Genomic DNA, 7,412 nt, shown 5'->3' with positions numbered 1-7,412 from the left:
GACAATGCACCCAGGAGCACTACTTGGTCCCTGCTTCTCAGCTGCATAGCTTGAAACTTTCCTACCAACATCTCCAGAGAGCAGAATTATCTCCCAGAAGAATCATGGCCAGGAGGTAATGAAGGAGATGGGATTGGTGCCCTACTGACCTGACAGCTCCCTCCCTCCACTTTATTTCTCTCCCAAGGATACACCACCCCTCATAGCACACCCCAAATCCATGCAACCATGCAACCGAGCCTTGGCTTCATAGAGCCTTGGCTGGGCTTGGAGAATTCCAGTAGATAATGGCATCCACCAGGAAGGTGGGCATGTAACTCATGGGGAGGTAGAGAAGCTTGGCATCCCAGCCAACTGAGTAGTGAGTGTGGGGGTGGCAGGCAATCAGCGCATTGCCAAGGAGAGATCCTGTGTGCGCTTCTGTTCCAATTGTTCAGCAAATTTCTTATCTGTTAAACATGAAAAATGATCCATTTATATTTCCACCTGTAACCGCTCCTGCTTTAGGATTCAACTTAGAGTGGAAAGGGTCTAAAAACCCATGCCACCCCACAACCCCCAGTCAAACAATGCCTCAAGTCTCTTTTATCCAAATTCCCTGAGTTGGAGCCCATCCACGGGAAAGTAACAAGTGTTCCACACTAAGTCATGTCTGTCTCTCTTCGGGAATATCTGGACTGCATAAATGATGGTCTCCAACCACAGTAGAAGTCTCAGCACATAAAAACGAGCTGTCTCTCATGTCAGCTTATTATCAGTCACCAATGTCTTCCCTTTCTGGCTTCACTTTGCTCCTTAATAACGATGGGTTCAGATAGACACTGGTCCCAAGTTCTGAGAAGCCTGGACACTTGCTTTTATGACCAGTTGACCACACAGCACCCATCATGGATATGGGGCAAAGGTCTCCACTTTGTGGGGAAGGGAGAGCCTGGAGATCAAACTCTAATGCCCTTCAGACACCAATGGTAAACCAGGGATTCCACATGAGGGTTTGCTTCTCTCCCTACTGTCCACAGTATACTCACAGACTGCAAGAATCTTCTCGCTGTAGACCTCCTTGACCTCTGGACTGGACTGGTACCAAATCTCCAGGAAGCTCTTTAAGAATCTCTCCTTCCCAGCACTTTGGGAGGCCGAGACGGGCAGATCACGAGGTCAGGAGATCGAGACCATCCTGGCTAACACAGTGAAACCCCGTCTCTACTAAAAATACAAAAACTAGCCGGGCGAGGTGGCGGGCGCCTGTAGTCCCAGCTACTCGGGAGGCTGAGGCAGGAGAATGGCGTAAACCCGGGAGGCGGAGCTTGCAGTGAGCTGATATCCGGCCACTGCACTCCAGTCCGGGCGACAGAGCGAGACTCCGCCTCAAAAAAAAAAAAAAAAAAAAAGAATCTCTCCTTATTGGTCAAAGCAGTCTTGAAATAGCCAGGCTCAATCATAGCCACCTTCACCCCAAAGTAGGAGAGTTCCCTCCTGCAAGAAAGAGAAGCAGAGGGGAAAGACTTCAGGGGTCATGGAAGGTAAAACAAACAATAAAAGTAAACCTATGATAGCACAACATATGAGGACAACGGGTGAGATAGAAAGCTTGGAATATTTAATTTCCAGCAATCAAGGGATCATAATGATGATGGTGGTGCTGCCTTTGAATGGGGGTTCGATATTTCACATACCTGAGCTTACTAGCTCTAAATCCTACCAATTCCAAAAAAAGGGAGCACCTTAGTGCTGTCTCCTCCTATGTCCCTCACATCCAATGGATCACCAGAATTCCCACATTTTCCCTTCTCTCCAGTCCTCAGTCCCCTCCCTCCTCTTCCTGCCCCAGGAATCTCCCTGGCCTCTGAGCTGGGTGATGGCAACTTTCCGCTAAGAAGCATCTGTCTTCAGTCTGGCTCCCCACTTTCAGCCACTGGGCTTCCTGCAGTCAGTGGGTGTCTAGAAGCTGTTTAGACCTAGGAGCAAATTCCTTTTTTGGGGGGTTCCATTCCCAACAGCATAAACCACAGCTCCTGTCCAGGACCCCCAGGCCATAAAGGAGCCCACCTATGCCCACCTGCCCAGCATCCCCCACCAGGCTTGGCCTTGACCTTCACCACAAGAGGACTCTGCACTACATGCAGGTGGCTAATGCTCACCCTGGGCCTGGGCTGATCACATTCCTTCATCCAGGATCCCTTCACAGCCTTCCTTACCAGGCTGCCAGGTGGAGTTCTCAATCCCCAGCTCAAGTTCTCAATCCCCAGCTCAGACAGAATCTCCACGACTCTCCCCAACTCAGGTGGGTACCATGGCCAGCAAGGTTGACTTGGTCACCAACCTTATAAGCATTGGCAGTTGATTCTAGATCTCTTGTCCCTCTCTCAGGTATCAAGTTTCAGGTCACAGACAAAACCTTGTTGCTGATTAAGGATGAATTTTTGGTCACTTAGACGAGGGCCTAAAGTGTCTGTTGTGTGGACTCAGATGCTCTACCCATTGTCAAAGGGGCTCTGGACATGAATTCTGCTGGGAAACACCATCTCCTGCATGCTGTCTTTGGGCTCCAGAGAGCCACGAAGGAACAACCTCAGTGCTTGAAGCATTTCTGTCCCTAGAGAGGAAGAGCCCCAAAGCCAGGCACCCATCTCCTGGTGTGGAAATATTTTTCCCTATTTCTGACTCAGTGAGTGCTCCTGTATCTGCATGAGCATGTGTGTCTCTGCAGCACTAAGACATGCCCTAGCTTTACAAGTATTTCAGATTCCAGGGAAGAGGGATTGGGGGCCATCTACTACAGCAAGAGAGGGGTGTGAGCCAGCCACATGCCCATTGTCAGCTGCCGGGAAAGCCTCCCTGGCCAGGGGACCAACACGAACTGTTGTAGCTGATCTTTCTCTGCTCCTTCTCTAGGGTGCAAAGCATTCTTCCATCCAGTGCTGACTGCCTGGCCTGCCTTTGTGGCTCCAATACCAAGGTGCAATGGGAAGAAGTGTTTAGGGTCCTTCCCTGGGATTAGTCATTGATACACAGATTCCCCCATCCTGAGCTTGGGAACCTCAGTACTGTGTTCCTCTTGGCAGGATCTGAAGTCAAAGATCCAGGTCCAATTCTGCCTCTGGCAGTTTCTGACCAGGAGATCTATCCAGGGAAGAGGTATCATTCAAGAAAGTCTCTGACCTGAGGCCTTCTGAGCTAAAGGAGGACGTTGGAACCAATGACAAGGAAGCTAACAATCTTGAAAAAAGACTAGATGAATGGCTAACTAGAATAAACAGTGTAGATAAGTCTTTAAATGACCTGATGGATCTGAAAACCATGGCATGAGAACTACGTGATGCATGCACAAGCTTCAATAGCTGATTTGATCAAGTGGAAGAAAGAATATCAGCGATCCCAAAGACGCCAAAAAATATGGAACTATGTGAAAAGACAAAACCTACATTGATTGGTGTACCTGAAAGTGACAGGGAGAATGAAACCAAGTTGGAACACACTCTTCGGGTATTATCCAGGAGAACTTCCCAAATCTAGCAAGGCAGGCCAACATTGAAATTCGGGAAATACACAGAACACCACAAAGATACTCCTCAAGAAGAGGAACCCGAAGACACATAATTGTCTTATTCACCAAAGTTGAAATGAAGGAAAAAAATGTTAAGGGCAGCCACAGAGAAAGGTGGGGTTACCCACAAAGGGAAGCCCATCAGACTAAGAGCGGATCTCTCAGCAGAAACTCTACAAGCCAGAAGAGAGTGGGGACCAATATTCAACATTTGTAAAGAAAAGAATTTTCAACCCAGAATTTCATATCCAGCCAATGTAACCTTCATAAGTGAAGGAGAAATAAAATCCTTTACAGACAAACTAATGCTGAGAGATTTTGTCACCAGCAGGCTTGCCTTACAAGAGCTCCTGAAGGAAGCACTAAATATGGAAAGACACAACCTGTACCAGCCACTGCAAAAACATGCCAAATTGTAAAGACCATCGATGCTATGAAAAAAACTGCATCAACTAACGGGCAAAATAACCAGCTAACATCATAATGACAGCATCAAATTCACACATAACAATATTAACCTTAAATGTAAATGGGCAAAATGTCCCAATTAAAAGACATGGACTGGTAAATTAGATAAAGTCAAGACCCATCAGTATGCTGTATTCAGGAGACCCATCTGACATGCAGAGACACACATAGGCTCAAAATAAAGGGATGGAGGAAGATCTAGCAAGCAAATAGAGAGAAAAAAAGCAGGGATTTCTATCCTACTCTCTGATAAAACAGATTTTAAACCAACAAAGATCAAAAGAGACAAAGAAGGCTAATTACATAATAGTAAAGGGATCAATTCAACAAGAAGCGCTACCCATCCTAAATATATATGCACCCAAAACAGGAGCATCCAGATTCATAAAGCAAGTCCTTAGAAACCTACAAAGAGAATTAGACTCCCCAATAATAACGGGAGACTTTAACACCCCACTGTCAATATTAGACAGATCAATGAGACAGAAGGTTAACAAGGATATCCAGGACTTGAACTCCGCTCTGCACCAAGGCAACCTAATAGACGTCTACAGAACTCTCCACCCCAAATCAACAGAATATACATTTTCAGCACCACATCACACTTATTCCAAAATTGACCACATAGTTAGAAGTAAGGTACTCCTCAGCAAATGTAAAAGAACAGAAATCACAACAAACTGTCTCTCAGACAACACTGAAATCAAATTAGAACTCAGGACGAAGAAACTCACTCAAAACCACACAACAACATGGAAACTGAACAACCTGCTCCTGAATGACTACTGGCTAAATAATGAAATGAAGGCAGAAATAAAGATGTTCTTTGAAACCAACAAGAACAAAGATACAATGTACAAGAATCTCTGGGACACATTAACAGCAGTGTGTAGAGGGAAATTTATAGCACTAAATGCCCACAAGAGAAAGCAGGAAAGATCTAATATTGACACCCTAACATCACAATTAAAAGAACTAGAGAAGTAAGAACAAACACATTCAAAAGCTAGCAGAAGGTGAGAAATAACTAAGATTAGAACTGAAGGAGATACAGACACACACACAAAAAAATCTTCAAAAAGTCAATGGATCCAGGAGCTTGTTTTTTGAAAAGATGAACAAAATTGATAGACCACTAGCAAGACTAATAGAGAAGAGAAGAGAGAAGAATCAAATCAATGCAATAAAAAACGATAAAAGGGATATCACCACTAATCCCACAGAAATACAAACTACCATCAGAGAATACTATAAACAACTCCATGCAAATAAACGAAAACATCTAGAAGAAATGAATAAATTGCTGGACACATGCACCCTCCCAAGACTAAACCACGAAGAAACGGAATCTCCAAATAGACCAATAACAGACTCTGAAATTGAGGCAATAATTAATAGCCTATCAACCAAAAAAAGTCCAGGACCAGATGGATTCACAGCCAAATTCTACCACAGGTACAAAGAGGAGCTGGTACCATTCCTTCTGAAATTATTCCAATCAATAGAAAAAGAGGGAATCCTCTCTAACTCATTTTATGAGGCCAGCATCATCCTGATACCAAAGCCTGGCAGAGACACAACAAAAAAAGATAATTTTAGACCAATATCCCTGATGAACATCAATGTGAAAATCCTCAGTAAAATATTGGCAAACCAAATCCAACAGCACGTCAAAAAGCTTATCCACCACGACCAAGTTGGCTTCATCCCTGGGATGCAAGGCTGGTTCAACGTAAGCAAATCAATAAATGTAATCCCTCACAAAAACAGAACCAATGACAAAAACCACATGATTATCTCAATAGATGGAGAAAAGGCCTTCAATAAAATTCAACAGCCCTTCATGGTAAAAACTCTCAATAAACTAGGTATCAACGGAATGTATCTCAAAATAATAAGAGCTATTTATGACAAATCCACAGCCAATATCATACTGAATGGGCAAAAACTGGAAGAATTCCTTTTAAAAATCGGTACAAGACAGGATGCCATCTCTCACCTCTCCTATTCAACATAGTGTTGGAAGTTCTGGCCAGGGCAATCAGGCAAGAGAAAGAAATAAAGGGTATTCAATTAGGAAAAGAGGAAGTCAAATTGTCCCTGTTTGCAGATGACATGATTGTATATTTAGAAAACCCCATCGTCAGCCCAAAACCTCCTTAAGCTGATAAGCAACTTCAGCAAAGTCTCAGGATACAAAATCAGTGTGCAAAAATCACAAGCATTACTATACACCAATAACGGACAAACAGAGAGCCAAATCATGAGTGAACTCCCATTGACAATTGTTACAAAGAGAATAAAATACCTAGAAATCCAACTTACAAGGAATGTGAATGACCTCTTCAGGGAGAACTATAAACGACTTCTCCATGAAATAAAAGAGAACACAAACAAAAGGAAGAACATTCATGGTCATGGATAGGAAAAATCAGTATAATGAAAATGGCCATACTGCCCAAGGTAATTTATAGATTCAATGCCATACCCATCAAGCTACCAATGACTTTCTTCACAGAATTGGAAAAAACTGCTTTAACATTCATATGGAACCAAAAAAAGAGCCTGCATTGCCATGACAATCCTAAGCAAAAAGAACAAAGCTGGAGGCATCATGCTACCTGACTTCAAACTATACTACAAGCCTACAGTAACCCAAACAGCATGGTACTGGTACCAAAACAGATATATAGACCAATGGAACAGAACAGAGGCCTCAGAAATAATACCACACATCTACAACCATCTGGTCTTTGACAAACCTGACAAAAACAAGAAATGGGAAAGGATTCCCTATTTAGTAAATGGTGCTGGGAAAACTGGCTAGCCATACATAGAAAGCTGAAACTGGATTCCTTCCTTACACCTTATACAAAAATTAATTCAAGATGGATTAAAGACTTAAATGTTAAACCTGAAACCATAAAAACCCTACAAGAAAATCTAGGCAATACCATTCAGGACATAGCCATGGGCAAGGACTTCATGACTAAAACACCAAAAGCAATGGCAACAAAAGCCAAAATTGACAAATGAAATCTAATTAAACTAAAGAGCTTCTGCACACAGAAGAAACTACCATCAGAGTGAACAGACAACCTACAGAATGGGAGAAAATTTTTACAATCTACCCATCTGACACAGGGCTAATATCCATAATCTGCAAATAACTTAAACAACTTTACAAGAAAAAAATAAAAAAAACCCATCAAAAACTGGGTGAAGGATATGAACAGATACTTCTCAAAATAAGACATTTATGCAGCCAACAGACATATGAAAAAATGCTCATCATCACTGGCCATCAGAGAAGTGCAAATCAAAACCACAATGAGATACCATCTCACACCAGTTACAATGGCAATCATTAAAAAGTCAGGAAACAACAGGTGCTGGA

General features: G+C 43.0%; 1 pseudogene; it reads right to left on the bottom strand.

The window, feature by feature from the left end:
- Nucleotides 1–247: 247 nt before the first annotated feature.
- Nucleotides 248–7,412, bottom strand: part of LOC105500524 — a 19,677-nt pseudogene continuing 12,512 nt past the window's right edge.

Source organism: Colobus angolensis, unplaced genomic scaffold (genome assembly GCF_000951035.1).
Source record: "Colobus angolensis palliatus isolate OR3802 unplaced genomic scaffold, Cang.pa_1.0 Scaffold67, whole genome shotgun sequence".
NCBI lineage: Eukaryota > Metazoa > Chordata > Mammalia > Primates > Cercopithecidae > Colobus > Colobus angolensis.
This window is presented reverse-complemented; position numbering and strand designations above follow the sequence as displayed.